This window comes from Octopus sinensis, linkage group LG10 (genome assembly GCF_006345805.1).
Source record: "Octopus sinensis linkage group LG10, ASM634580v1, whole genome shotgun sequence".
Taxonomy (NCBI): Eukaryota; Metazoa; Mollusca; class Cephalopoda; order Octopoda; family Octopodidae; genus Octopus; species Octopus sinensis.
This window is the reverse complement of record NC_043006.1, coordinates 25,342,856-25,359,407: the sequence shown is the minus strand read 5'-3', so window position 1 is coordinate 25,359,407 and position 16,552 is coordinate 25,342,856. Positions and strand designations below refer to the sequence as shown.

At 35.3% G+C, this 16,552-nt stretch overlaps 1 protein-coding gene and 1 long non-coding RNA gene across 9 annotated transcripts in view; one reads left to right on the top strand and one right to left on the bottom strand.

Annotated features, from left to right (window-relative positions):
• LOC115216317 (partitioning defective 3 homolog) overlaps positions 1–16,552 on the bottom strand; it is a 143,094-nt gene that overhangs the window by 104,419 nt on the left and 22,123 nt on the right. The window lies entirely within an intron of this gene.
• On the top strand, positions 3,106–16,540 carry LOC118765057. The gene is made up of 3 exons (XR_005000902.1): positions 3,106–3,231; positions 6,372–6,378; positions 16,529–16,540. It is a non-coding gene; the product is annotated as an uncharacterized LOC118765057 (long non-coding RNA).

Sequence of the window (16,552 nt, the reverse complement as noted above, 5' to 3'; positions counted from 1 at the left end):
ACCACATAGGGATAATCGAAATTCTCTTCCTCCCTTTTTCTTACTATATATATACGTGTATATATAAATAAAATAGAGTTAAGAGAGATTATTAATCTGGGCAAAATACTTCATAAGCTCTCTGTTAGTACACCAGGCTAACAATATTGTCTAGATTGATAAAGAACTCTAAGTATTCTTGTGGCAGGTCTGAGGTTATAATCACTCACCATTCCACACTGTCAATCCCCGGTTGCGGTCCACTTATCCTGCTCTTTCCTTTTTATCACTCTTCCACTTGCCTCTTTTCTTCCCACCTCTCTCATCCGTGTATCATTCCTTCAGTGTTCTGCTTTGTTATAATCAGAAATGATCACTCAACTTTTCTCAACTCATCAACAGACCAACTGAGTAAACCTATCAGTAACACACCTATAATGACTACTGGAAACAGCTGTAAGCCAAATTTACTCCAATAAAAGAAAAATACGTAATGATCATTGTCTTGTATAGATATATGTATGTGTGTGTGCGTGTGTGTAAGAGAGAGAAAGGGGGGTAGAGTTATTTTGTGTGTGCATGTGTATTTCTGTATCTTTCAACATACAGACAACACACACTTAAAAAACAAGGCCATATATATATATATCTATATATATAAAACTCAACTTGTGTGTCTGTATGTGTATCTGTGTGTGTATCTGAGTGTGTGTCTGTGTGTTTAACTTCCTGGCACATCTCCTAGCCAACAAATTGTAGAACCACCAAAAATGGGTCACTTAAAGTTTAGGTGAATGAAAATTGAACTGTGCTATTTGTTCCGAAATTCATCTCGCAAGTGCAAAAATCGATAATGTGTTTGTTTATCCCATGCATTGTATAGTGAACTTTATTCAGTCAGCTGTTTGACATGAACTGTTGTTCACCACACGTGCAAGCATGCGTAAATTGCATGAAAAATAAAAAATCACGATATAAAAACGAATCGGCGTAAACATTGTAAAAATTTGGCAAAGAAATGAATTTTTGGGATGTAGCCTAGAGGGTTTTTTCGTATTAATCGTTTGGACTGTGTGAACACATACCAATTGTTTTCATAACATTTTTAACGCTTTGAATTAAATGCAACTATTTTGCAAAGCCGGGCAATACTGCTAGTATATATATAAAAATGTAAGATCCAGGGATCAAGGTGAAGGAAGAAAGTTAGCTTCAAGCAATCCATAATGAATATAAAAAAAAACAACTTTCAGAAACAATAGTGGTTTATTGAGATGGAAGGTTGTGGATTTTTTTCTTTCATAGAAGAACAATGAGCAGAAAAAATTTCTTTTTATATTTCTCAGTAGGCAACCAGGTTTGCCCAGTGTGTGAAAAAGAATAAAAGAGCTAAGTTATGGAATGGAGTGTGGGAAATCCAGGCTACATATGTTTCATAGCGAGTGGAACCTCAGAAGTGGCAAAATTCAAGTGAGGTGCATACCATCAGCTACTCTTCAGGCCAAGGATATCTCGATTAGATTAAAGGCTACATTGTTAAAAAGAGGTACATGTTGATGCAAAAATTCAACCAGAATGTGTGGAGGGCACAGTATATTGGGGAGAAATAAGTAATAGAAGGGAAGAAAGAAGAAAGAAAAATAAATTTTTTAAAATAAAATAAAATATAGGAGAGTGGGAGAAAGGAGGAATTGGTAGATAATATAGTAGTTTTAGCTTGATCACAGAATTCAGTAGTGGGATTGGCATTTGAAGAGTAGAGAAATTGGAGGGGAGAGGGTGGGGAAATATTTTTGGTTGTGAGAGACAAAAGAAAGTATGTATGAATAAAGCAAGGTAGGGTGGGGAGTTTTAAGCACAGTTAGTGGTTTTACAGTCAAAATGTGTAAATTGGTACAAGAAAAAAAAAATGAAGTGGTGAAAGTATATGTAAGCATCTGTACCTGTATGTTCATGGGTGGACGGGGTAGAAGGAGGAAAGAGTAGAAATATAAGGAGAGAAGAATATTTTAGGTAGTAAGTAAAAATACAGATGGAAAATTGTAACTGACAATTAAGGAATTAAAAGGGGGGGGGAATATTGTTGGTTTAATAGGAAGTGCTAGTGGGGGTGGATGAGTGGGAAAAAGAATGAGAGTTATGGGGAGACAGGAGCAGGGTGGGGTTGTAATTATTTGTATTTCGAGAATAGATTTAGTGCCGGATGTTTGCAGGTGAATATTATACTGCTGCGTTTATTGAGACAGTCCATAGATTGCAAAATTGCCATGACCTTGGCTGTGCAGAGACCATTTAACGTCTGTATTCCATGCTAGCATGGGTGGGATGGTACCACAAGAGCTGGCCAGGTTGAAGCCTGCACCAGACTTCTGTGACTCTTATGACAGGATTTTTACAGGTGGATGCTCTTCCTAACACCAACCACTCAGCAGAGTGGACTTCGTGCTTTTTATGTGGAACAAGCACAAGTGAGATCAGTTTTGGCAAGGTTTTTGCAGCTGGATGCCCTTCCGAACACCAACCACTTTACAATGTGGACTGGATGCTTTTAAGTGGCAGGATCACCAAGTACTTGCAAGACAAAAACTTTTAAGAGGGGAGGAGACACTGGAGGAAGTGATGATGAGAAGGTTATAGTGAGACAGATATAGGTGTCTTGCTGAAGAGGAAGTACAAGATTATCCAGCCAGAGAGAGAAAGATCAGGAATGAAGACAGAAACAGGTGTACTACCGCAAAGAAAATACACAGTTGCCCAACCTGAGGGAAGTGAAGGAGAGAGAGAGAAAGAGTGAGTGGGAAACCACAGGATGAAGATTGTGGCAAAATGCCGGACATGCTCACAAGGAACGAGGATCAGAGTATAAATGAGATGTTTGAGTAAAGGAAGGGAGAGATACAGATAGTGGCAAGTGCCAGGATATTGCAAAGGAAGTGTGATTAAGAGTGCGAGTGAGGGGCTACTGGATACAGAGTAACAGGGGTGAAGAACAAGGACAAGATTGGGGAGTAAAAGTTAGGCATAGTGAATGAAGGAGGAAATGCAAGAAAGACATATAAATTGGTTTGTTGGGGTAGGATGAGGGAAAGTTTTCTTGTGTGAATGGAACACCCAGGTTGGGGGCTAGCAAATAGCAATAATAGAATGGGAGAAGGCATGTGGGTAGAATGCACAGGTCAGGGGTAAGCAGAGAGCAATGATATAGTGGTACCGGGCCAAGAGGACAAGATTGGGGAGTGGGAGGTAATCATAGTACATGAAGCAGAAATGTGAGGAAGGGAAGGGATGCAGAGATATAGTTTGGCAGTGATTCTTGATGGCCCAGGAGCTTTCCCTGCCTTCATGTCTTTAACTGCCTTATCTATTATGCTACTATCACCTCTCCCTCAATTGGTTTGATATTTGGTAAACTCTCCTTCTCCCATTCATTTTCCACATTCAGTAACCTTTTATAGTGACACTCCCAAGCATCTTTCTTCTCTGAGTCACTAAGTGCAAGCATACCATTATCCATTCACACACATTTCTCATCCACCACATCTCCATTTTCTGATACACTGCTTTGCAATCCTGAACACCTCATGCCTCTGATCCTCATGTTGAAGGACATTTGCAAACCTCTTAACTTCAGCTACTCCTTTTGCTATGTATACCTGACATCTAGCTACCCTTTTGGCTACCCGATATAATTCTCTGCTTCCACCATTTTTCCATTCTTTCCAGGCCTATCTCTTTGCTTTTATAACACTGTCAGCCTCCTTGCTCCAACACCATGTCACCTTTGGTTTAGCTGGGACTCTACACCAATCACAGATTTCATCCATAGCTCTCAGTAGATTGTCACTCAAGAACTTCCAGTTGTCCTCTAAGCTATATGTCCCCAACTCTTCCTCTCTTTTGCAGCAGCTTCCGTTAGCAAATCTTTAAATTTTTGTCTGTTTGCTGGGTCTTTGAGCTTCCATAGTCTTCTTTTCCAGATTGGCTTATTTCTCTGGGTCTTTCTAGCTCTAATTCTGAAGTCACTAACTAGTAACCTAAGTTGGGTTGTCCACTCTTCACCTTGGAAAGACTTTGCATTTTTAAGCATCCATCTATCTCATTGCCTGGTGAGGAGGTAGTCAATTCGGCTTATGTGTTCACCAGACTGATAAGTGATTAGGTGGCTGGCTGGTTTTTTGAAGTTAGTGTTGCAGATCATGAGATCATTTGCATCACAGAACTCCAGCAATCATGTTCCCTCCTCATTTCTAGATCCAAAACCATAGCCTCCATGCACTCCCTGGAATCCATGGGGGTGCTGTCCAACATGTCTCCTGAAGTCACCAGCCGCAATAATAACGTCTTTTATTTCTTTATTGCCCACAAGGGGCTAAACATAGAGGGGACAAACAAGAACAATAATAACGTCTCTGTCATTTGTTGTTGAGGTGGTCTGCAAAAGGATCTCATTGAATTGGTCCTTCTGCTCATCAGACAGCCCAGACTGAAGGGCATAAGCAGAGATAAATTTAACTGTTAATTTACCTATGATAAGTCTCATTTTAATTATCCTATCACATACTCTGACCACTTCAATTACCATATCTATCCACTTTTCTGCAAACAGTATGCCTACTCCACCCACTCCATTATTCTGCCAACCCAGAAGAATTTGAATCCCTGTCTCTTACTCGTGAAGAATCTAGCTGAGGTTTCCCTCCATCTAACTTCTCGTACACCACACACATCAACATGGCGACCTCTAACATTTCAACAATCTCCCCCTCCTTCCTTTCACTGTGCCAACATTGATGGTAGCAGCTCTGAGATTGAGTACTTGGAAGTGGTTGCGGTAAGGTAGTTGTGAAAATTTTGTCATCACCTGAAACGAAGATCTGCAAAAATGCTTGCTAGCTTGCATAGAGCTTTGATATAGAGTTTATTCGGTGAATTAAAATGAACCAGTCTCCCCCATCTTGTCCAACATCTTGAGCAAGATCCAACAAGTGGGCATGAGATTAGGGTGGTTACATAGGGCAGTTTAAGTATTAAATGTCTAAATATTCAACTGTATATGACACACACCAGGGCACTTGTATGAGGGTTATAAGGAGTGGTTATAAGGGTATGCTCAAAATATATGTATTCACATACACAGCACATGAAACGTACGAGGTGAAAATGTTAATGTACAAATTAAAATGGTGGGGGTGGGGGAGGGTAGGTGGTCATAACAGGTGTGCAAAATGGATATTGGGCAGCCCTAGTGTAAACTAAGCTTATGCACCATATAGCTAGTTTCGGCACAGAAGAAAAGCCGTAGTATTTAATAATAATAATTATTGTCATTAAAATATTATTACTAAATTAATATAAATAATATATATAATTATATATATATATAATTAATATACATAATTAATATATAATAGGCGCAGGAGTGGCTGTGTGGTAAGTAGCTTGTTTACCAACCACATGGTTCCGGGTTCAGTCCCACTGCGTGGCACCTTGGACAAGTGCCTTCTACTATAGCCTCCAAAGAGGAGGATATGAGATATAGGGAGGCCAGAATTCTTGATGCTAAGCTTCATTCATCATACAAACGTTTGCAAAGTGTAAGGTGATTGTGATATAGCATTTTAGTAATATTTTTTTTAAACTTCCAACTTTAATCCCATAATTTTTTATCAATTACAAGAATACTACAACAAAATTTATATCCAATGAAAGATACGAGCTACAGCTTGCTGTTAGAGCTAGCCTACCACCTGAAAGGGCCATGATTTGTATTTCCTCATTGGTACTATTGTGTCCATGCCTAAAACACTTATGTCTTAAATAATCCTGCTACCAGGCTGTAAATAACAATTATGAAGTGGTACAGCTCACCACTACGTGACAGGAACATTAGTTAATTCCCAAGTACTTTGTTAACATAAAAGGCTGAGTTTGCATCCTTCTATAAGTTTGAGCTGAAAAACAATGTTCTCTATCCAACTGATTTTGCCCTAAATACATATGAAGTCTCCAAATAGTGCCCTTACAACCTAATTTGTTAAGTAATTCATTTACACCTTGAAATATATAACAATAAATAGCTTGAAAAATAAAAAAAAATAAGAAAGAACCTTTTTAGGCTTAAATGAGGTCATATTCTTAAAACTGGACCAACTAACAATGAAATTATTTCTCTTTTTAATAACTTGTCATATTTATAGTGAGAATCAAAATTCTGGCAATTTCAAATGTGTATTTGCTAATTACTGTTGTATTTCATCATTGGGGAAGAACTTTCATACAAATGTGTGTCTACAACACACTCAATTTATTGGGATAATGGAACTTTGGGATACAAGTGTTTAAACCTAGTTATGTTGTCTCCTCAGCTATCCCAAATCAACAAATCTAACAAGATGCTTGGTTTTTGTTTCTAGGATTCAATGAACAAATTATTTGCTGATGCATGCTAATGTCTGCCAGCTGATATGACATCAGCACACATCAGCAAATAATTTGTTAGCTGAATCCCATAAACTGGTGCCAAAACTTTTTAGATTCATTGGTCTGGGATAGCTTTGGCTGAGGAGACATGCAACAAAGTTAAAATATCAGCATCCCAAAGTCCCTTACCCAATAAATCAAGAGTGCTATGAACACACAATCATTTGAAAGGAGAAGGTGTTCTCCAATGATGAAATACAACAAAGATTAGCATTTTCACATTCCATGTTATCTTATTTAGTTACTTTTTCTTCTTTTGTTCACTTGGAGTATAAGCTTTGAAAGATAGCTGGTCATAAGACAGTAGGATGCCATTCATTCTGTCAACATCATTATTCATACAACACTGAATTATACTAGTTCTGTAATTGCTTCAAGTTCTTTGAATCAAATGTGCTTTTCTTATCTATTTTAGCATTTTAGTAGAAGAAAGAAAAAAAACTAGTACTATTTACATTGCTAATTTACAAATGATGAACTATTTTTTTAATCGGTATAAAAACTCAAAGATAAAATTTTAATCCTTTCCCTACAGAAATTATAAGTTAATATCAAAATAACTGATGTCACTTGTTCACCTATGCAGTAATTTGTTTTTTCTGGTTTGAGCTATTCTGTGTTTTTTTAGCAGTCTGTGTCTTAAAGGGTCCCCACCCCCCTCTGATGCTATCCTGCAGCCAATAAACACATTAACAAAACACATTAACTATGTGACATCAGTAATGTTTATATTATTAAAGATGCTTCTAATTCAAAATTTAATTTTGTTTTACTTGTGCAGCACAGTTGAACATCAGCAGATAGATTTTATGTTATCTGCATATATACCTCATGAATTTGTCTCAGAGTGAATCAGGTATATATAATGCCCTTGAGCTGAAATAACAGCAAAATATCAATATCCACCATTCTTGTTCACCTACAGGATGACTCCTCTACCCTAGTTTGAAGTATTCAGTGTCTTAACATCTTGCAGCTAATAAGCACATAAACAAAACATACATTAAGTTTGTGACACAAATGTTTATATTATTAGAGTTGTTTCTAATTTAAAATTTAAGAAGTTAATATAGGCGCAGGAGTGGCTGTGTGGTAAGTATCTTGCTTACCAACCACATGGTTCCGGGTTCAGTCCCTCTGTGTGGCACCTTGGACAAGTGCCTTCTACTATAGCCTCGGGCCAACCAAAGCCTTGTGAGTGGATTTGGTAGACGGAAACTGAAAGAAGCCCGTCGTATATATATGCATATGTATATATATATGTTTGTGTGTGTCTGTGTTTGTCCCCCCAACATCACTTGACAACTGATGGGGGGGTGTTTACGTCCCTGTAACTTAGCAGTTCGGCAAAAGAGACCGATAGATTAAGTACTAGGCTTACAAAGAATAAGTCCTGGGGTCGATTTGTTTGACTAAAGATGGTGCTCCAGCATGGCCACAGTCACATGACTGAAACAAGTAAAAGAGTATATGTCTTTTCATCAACAGAATTCCAAAATACAATTTAACTTATAAAACATCCTAGCTACATATATTTTGATCAACTGCTTAAAATGCGAAATATATTTGTATTAATATGTTATTCCAAAATTTGAAAGAAGAACCAAATTACATTCTAAAAAGTATATCATGTGAAGAGGATCCCTTGTATGTCAATGTTTCATAGTGGGGTACTATCATGTTGGTTAGAGAACATAGTTCACCATTCTTATTTTCATTTCTTTGTGTGTTCATTGCTAATACTAACAGAAAAGACAGTGTAACAATGCTCCCTTTTTGTGTGCCTAGGTTATAAAGAATTACTTTAAACTTTGTTAAAAGACTGTGACATCTCAAAATTGTTTTCTGTTTAGAAAATAAAATTCTAGGTATCATGAGCCTCAATATAAAAAATATCTTGATAATCAATAGTGCTAGTAATTAAGAAACGAAATCAAACAATCACATAAAACATTATTTACAATTGACGGATATTTATCCTCATTTTGTTTGATAGATATATGACGTAGTGGTTAAGAGTGCGGGTTACTAACCCCAAGATTTCGAGTTCAATTCCAAGCAGTGACCTGAATGATAATAACAACAAAATTGAAAAATACCTTAGGAATGAGAACCCAGGTTCGAAATTTCCCCAAGACACCTGATGAAGGCTGGAGGGTATATCAGCCAAAATGTTGTGTCAACAACAAACAAGATGAGGACAAATATCCGTCAATTGTAAATAATGTAAATAATGTACATAATTCCTCATCTCTTACATATAGAACTGTATAATTACATAAAATATGAAAGAAATAAAAAAAAACTTCTAAAAATCCAACAAGTCTAAATAATTGATTATAAAATGACTTAGGGAAATAGCATAAGTAGGCCATGGCTTGCATCCAGATAATGGGTGATGTACTGAATAATGTATACAAAACACACTGTAAATTAACTGAGAACTTTTGGCAAACAACATTCAGTACATCCTCTCTAAACTTTATTTACACATAGCTATGGCTATACTGGAAGATTGCTGTGATTTTGCAGTCTATTTCAGCAAAGATGTTTCACTCCCTCTTCTATTTGATAATTTCTATTAATTCGTACAATTTATCAACTTCATTTTTGTTGCATGCATCCTTTATTTGTAACAGTTTTAGCAGATCAACTGATGAATGTAAGCTACTCCATCTTGGATGTAACTAATATAAGAAGTTAGGACACAAGAAATGTGTTTTTGTTTTTAGTTTCCCTGGAGAAAACCCTCAAATCTCAAATATTTTTTGGCAAGTCGTCAAATAATTGTAAGTTTATGAAAAATGCATCGTTGCAGCACAGCATCCGTTAATATGAAATAATGAGAATTTAGGAAGCTGACAGTAACTTGTAGCTTATCTAACCTTTAAACAACCCGCTTCACATACAATTACGTATTCCTTGCTTATGGTGTCTAAGAACATAGAGATATAGCATTTAAAGGCATTTACAGTATTACAAATTTTTAATAGTTTACTATTTTGTAGCCTTTTAAGCTATTTGAAGAAACAGTTGGGATCAAAAATATAGTCTGCAGCCAGCAATCCTAACTGAAAGGTCAGCATCGCTCATTATTTTTCTTGTACAGAAATATCACAAAAAAACAACCAAGCGGAAGGTTGGTAGTAAATTTGTATTAGTCTAGTTATATGGCATGGTTAAAACAGATTGTTAAACATCCTATTTCTGAAATAAAGTCTGAATTTTGCCTGTAAGAAAATGAATGCTGTCATGGAATATATTTTCCCCCTGAACATTTTTTGAATTTACAAATATTCAGTAAAAATATGATAAACTAATTTAAAATAGAATATAATATAAATTCAAGTACACACATGGCTAATTTTTGTGGAATTTGTATAGTTAATTAAATTAACCCTTTAGTGTTCGCATTATTCTGCCAAAATTTATGCTTTTTCATCCACATTGTTTTGAACTAATCATGCATTATCTTGTAGCTATGAGATTTTGATGAGGAAGCTGTTAATTTCTAAAACGATATTGTAGGGTTGGTGTGAGAGACCAGATCTGGCCAGTTTGCACATAAAACAGGCAGAATACTTTTGGCCGGATATGGCCGGTTTAAATACTAAAGGGTTAAATCAAATTTATTAATGGTAATTAACTCTGAAAGTTAAAAGATAAAATCAATATCCTTAAAATTGCAGCTCAATGTACATGAATAGTTTCATGCACTTAATTCATTCAATATGGCATATTATTATATCTACTAGCTCGCTGTCCTACTGAAAATAAATTATACCATCAATTTTACAACTATTATTAGCAGTATTCCCAGACCAGGCGTTGTGAGTGTTTATTGAGCAAAAACACCTAAAGCTCCACGAGGCTCCGGCAGGGGATGATGGTGATCCCTTCTGTACTCTTTCACCACAACTTTCTCTCACTCTTACTTCCTGTTTCTGTTGTACCTGTATTTCAAAGGGCCGGCCTTGTCACTCTCTGTGTCATGCTGAATATCCCCGAGAACTACATTAAGGGTACACGTGTCTGTGGAGTGCTCAGCCACTTACACGTTAATTTCACGAGCAGTTTTTCCGTTGATCGGATCAACCAGAACCCTCATCGTCATAACCGACGGAGTGCTTAAGAAGAAAATTAGCAGTATACAGTAGATTTTACACAATATAATGTCAACCAGACACACACATCCTTTAATTTTAATTCAAAATGACATATATAAGGTGCAATCCAGATATTTTGTGACTTTTTGCGAGAGAGGCTGTTATAACAGTCCCAGATTACTGTTATTTTAGTATATCATTACTATACATTTCATAAGCCAACCTGCCAGCTATCGTTATTCTAGAGTGAAGGAGAAGGCTACAGCAACACTTAATATCATCATCATTTATTATCTGTTTTCCATGGTGGCATAGGTTAGATGAGTTGGCTGTAACTGGTAAACCAGAGAGCAGCCCAGGCTCCAGTCTGTTTTGGATTGGTTTCTACAGCTGGATTCCCTTCCTAATGCCAACCACTCCATAGAGTGTACTGGGTGTCTTTTTACGTGTCACCAGAACAGGTGTCTTTCACATGTCACCAGCACTGGTCATGACTATGATTTCACTAAGCTTCATGTATCTTCTAAAGCACAGCAAATTGCCAAAAGCCTGTGTGTGCGTGTGTGTGTGTGTGTGTGTGTGTGTGCGTGCGTGTACATGTATTATCTTATATATAAATGGCAATTTCTGTCACCATCTTGCTGCCTAAGCCAGCAAACCAATCTTCAAGAAACTTTGCATACATGTTAAACTAACATCCAGTTCAATAATTGGCTAATAGGATTTCAATAAAAATCTATAACGTGCCCTCTAGGAGGGACATTATATGATAAAATGAGAAGGGTGCAAAGAGTATTAGTCTGAGGGAAATCAAGCAGAATATCAAACAGAATATCTGCTTAATGTTCATGGAGTAAACAATACTCTGCCCAATTAAGAAGCAATTACATCTTAGACCTCTGCTTCACCAACAATGTGGAACTTATCCACAATCCGAAGATATAACCAACAATTTTATCAGACCATGACAGGATAGAACTGACAATGTATGGCCCAAAACTAATTAAAGATGTATTCCAACACAGATAGCACCCAAACCCTATCTAGTCTGAACTTCTACAAAGCTGACTGGAAATCAATTGAAAAACAGATACTCCAGCAAAATTAGTTTAAAAGTCTATCTGTGCAAGACACTGATAAGAATTCATGTCAATAATGTGAACCATATGCATTAAATTTATCCCTGAGAAGAGAGCCAATAAGTACAAAAGCATAATTCCCTGAAACAGGAGAGTCCTTATGAGATGGAGAAAAAAAATAAATTGCTTAAATAAACACTAATGACAGTTACAAATCCCCTCTCAAAGAGGTGCACTTAGAAAATGAAAATAAACTCAGACTCATCCATGAAAAAGAAAGTGAAGAGAAACCAGGGTATGGAAAATATAAAAAGAAAGTTTGCAGAAGAATCTACCTTGATGCACTACAAGAGAGGGTCACTGCTTCAGGTATATATATATATATATAAATACGGATAAGATTGTTAATTTAAATATCGATCTTATTAAGTGGCCAGCATGGGAATAAAAACCTTCAAAGGTAATAATTATTATTAAAATTATAATTTAGGGTATCTAAGAGATACCTCCATGCTGGAAATAGCAGCCAAAACTTGACTCTAAAACCACTGTGGTTTTAAAGTCAAGTTTTGGCTGCTATTTCCAGTGTGGAGGTATCTCTTAGATATCCTAAATCATAATTTTAATAATAATTTATATATATATACACAAACATACATGTGTGTGTGTGGGTGAGTGTGAGTAGACATGCTAAAAAAGGGCACTCAACATATTTATTAAGAGTTACATGTATAGATCAAACTGTTTTGATTTATTTATAAACACACACACATATATATATACACACATATGTATGCAGGGTGTTCTAGCAACTTGAAACCAAAATTTTCAATAGTTTCAACTGTGTGGGTGGCTGTATGTAAGCATGTAAGAGCCAGTTTCATAATAAACTACACCCATTCCATTATACAAAATGGCATGTGACAAACAGTATCTAACTGTTAAAGTCCAAACAACAAATGAACAAATAAGGGGTGAACAATGCAAGCTTCATCACAAACATCCAAGTTAGCATTGTAGCTATTCCAAATAAGAACTGAAAAGCTGCAGTTGACAACCAGGCTAATGTTCGTGGTATGACAAATATGCATCCACTCCTAGTTGTAAATTGGTTGGTGATAGGGAGTTTTAAATGTTTTGTTTTTACATAAGTATTTGAAAATTAAATAGAAAATTCATTGAAATCATACAAGCAAATAAAATTGTCATAGGAATATTTTCCTATCAGTAAGAAAAGCTTCAACTTCTCTTAATAAAGTTGAATATAGATGAAATACAGAAAAAAGAAAAATGGTTGGTAATTCTTTTTTTTTTTTAAATTGATCATTTTACAATCCAATTTGCTTTCTTCTTTACTTATTATTTATTTGAATTCTAAAATAAATAAGGAGAAACATCATATTAAAAACCACAGGATAAATATTAGTACCGGCAACAGTAAGAAGTTGTGCAGAAAAAGTGTGAAGAAATTGCTCATCTATGATAAAAGATTAGATGACAAATAAAAAGCAGATGGCAGCAAACATTAAAGCATGAGTAAACTACAGAAAGTAATATTTCAACTTCCATCTTTCCCCAAAATGTAACTAGAAATAACAATCTAGGTATTTTCAGTGAGCAATGTATACTGCACACTACTACTTTAAATGTTTTTTTAGAGAAAAGTGTCCTTTATGCCAACCTGAAAACTTTGACTCATCAAATAACTATTTTCTTTTGCTTTTTCTATTATTTCTGCAAAAGAGTTAGGACACACAAAAAGCAATGCATAACACTAGCTGCTTTATATCATCTAAAGCCTTGAGGTTTTGATTTCAAATCTTTCAAACACCTTATGTATTTTTCATCTCACTAAGGATGGCAAAATAAGTACTAATAATATATAAATAATGTCCATTATCCTCATTAAATACCCCTTTTTACAAAACTGATCAAATACCTAGTTAACACAAAAGTCACCAATACCACTTTTTTCCCCCTGTAAAATAGAGAAAGATCTTATCTCATTGCTCCCAACAACTGCTTTCCTTTTCTTACCACCTGTAAAATCTTTCAATTAAAGATACTTATTTTTAAAAATATGCTATCTCAACAGAATTCTATTTCAGAAAGGTTTTCAAATGTAACAAGATTAAATAGTTATAAAGTAATTCAGAAATATTTTAAATTCTTTGTACTATATTTGTCACCTTTTTACATTGAGAGTTGTTAGTGACTAAGATCAATTAAAATATATTAAGATATGATAGTATTACCAACACTACTGTGCCATAGACAGATTAAATCTTCAATTTAATTTAATAGTTATAATTGTTTAAAGTATTTGCTATGTATTGGATCATCCCATAAATAATGGGTTTTTTTTATACTTCTTTATTTTTCAAAATTAAAATAAACTAAGTTCTTTTTTAATCTAAAATATACTCTCCATCATTTTCTACAATAATCTTCCATCTATCTGGTAGACTTGCAAGGCCCCTCTTCCAAAATTCACTTGTCCATGATGAAAAATACTCCTCCAGTACTGTTCTGGCCTTGTCTACAGAATTCATATTTTTTCTGTCCAAATGATTTTGAAGATTCTGGAATAAATGATAAACAGATGGGGCAGTGTCCAGCGAATATGGTGGGTGGGGCATTGTCTCCCATTCAAACTGCTCCATCCTTTGGAATGTCATCCTCGCTGTATGTGGCCAAGCATTATCCTGATGGAAGAACACCTTTCAACTTGAAACTAAATATGGTCGTTTTCCGATGGCACGCAGGTGTCGATAAATGGTTGAATGACCAAATCCAAGTTTCTGTGCTAGTTCCTCAACCGTTACAATAGGATTTTGTCCCATCAGGGTTTGCAGGACGACCTTGTTGAGCTCTACAGATCTTCCAGGATGAGGCTCATCTTCTAGACTGTAGTTCCTGGCTTGGAAATTCTGGAACCACCATTAACACTGGTTTATGCTTCTTGTCCAATCCCCATATACTGCATTAATATTCCTCACACTTGTTGCCTTTATTGAACTAATAAAGCAAAATATGCTGAATATGCTCCTTTGTTACTTCTATTATAGCTTTAAAAACATAACTGTTAAAATCAAACAGCATTCTTCAAAACTTGCACTAAGAATAAGCAGGAGTTAAAATTACTACCTGCTTTTATAGCAAGTTGATGCAGGTAGTTTATCCCGTCCCCCTCCGACTTTTAATTCATGCAATTGAAAAAAAACCACATTATTTATGGGATGACCCAATACATTAGTCTTTTTGGTGGACAATTGTAAGTAGTCCTTTTTAGAACATTGTCACATGTTGACATGAAGATAAAGATAATTGATAACAATGCTCAAAGTAGAAGTACTAAATGTATAACAAGGAATATAGTTTTCAAAGATGTTCTCTCCTAAGGCTACACTTACACTACTACTTTACCTCATCACAAGACTGACATACTTCAGAAAAATTACAATTTTAAAAGAAATGTATTTCATGGTTCATTATAAACTTCCAACAACCTTAATAGTTTTCAAAATAACAGTAAAATATCCACAGATACAGCTGGTATAGAATAAATGTACACACAAAAACTATTACATTTACTTTTATTATTTCTTAATGGTATAATCTTCTGTGAAGTGTTGAAACCAACAATAGATTTATGACATTTGGGGAATGAAAATAAAATTGTAGTCTTCTGTTACAGGCATTCTCGATTTTCAGATACCACACAATTTTTTGTAGTTTGCTAAATCAACTGCAACAGCTTATAAATAAAATGCTGATATACACTATCTGTTTCAATAACATAATAGCAATGTTTGCACAAACAATTACACATGACTGTCAGTAATGATTACACAAGAACATTCTGGAAACAGTTATGCTACATACTTCTGAAATTTACTTACAATAACAATGAACAGTTTTATTTCTTCAGCAACACTGAATAATAAAATCTTTGTTTATCTATTGCCATAACTTCCAATGGAAAATATTCAGTTTTTAACCTTAAAATGTTAAAGTATTTTAAAGGTTTGCATTTCAGGTTTGATTTAAATGATTTACACTCTAAAATTAGTAATTAATAGTACTTAGGATTTAATTCAAGACACAATTTGTTTCAAACAAAAGAAACAAAATTGTTTGATTCCATAACTAACTGACCCCTTCATACTTATGTTTTACAATTGTAAGTTGTTAAAGAAGGCAGAAGAAAGCCATAGAAGATGCTCCGAATTTAAACCTCAGTAATCTCATTAAAGTTATATTTGTCTTTTATCGTTCTGATGAGTTGATAAAATAAATACCAATAGAATAATTATGCTTAGACAATAGATCACCCTACTTCTGCTCACAAAATATATTGTGTACTTGGCTGAAAAAAATTAAATGAAGTACAATCATTGCTTTCTGAAAACTATTTGGTGATTGGAAAAAAATCGAGAGGCTGACACAGAAAACACAGCTGCACGTGGTTCACTTAATTTTTATCCATTTCAGCTTTACATGCTCAGATTAATATACACAAGCAATTCATTGTTTCTTTCATCTATTCTCAAAACAAAATTTTTAGGTTTAGTGAATGGAGACAGCTATTTATCAGAATTTCTATCTCCAGTCTTTATAGTATGGTGCATTTTCCATGCTGGCATAGTTTGAAAGGAGCTGTCAGATTAGAAGAATGTGCTAGGCTCTACTGTCTGCTTTGGTATGGTTCTTACAGCTAGATGCCCTTCCAACAACTTAGCATAGACTGGGTGTTTTTTACATGTCACCAGCAGCAGTAAAGTTACCAAATAATTTATAAGACAAGATATCCTTAACAGAAGGAGAGGGTAATATTGAGAAAGGTGACTTTGTGCCAGATGGGAGGAGTATGAGCAGAAGGAGAGAAACAGATGTCTTGCAGTAAAG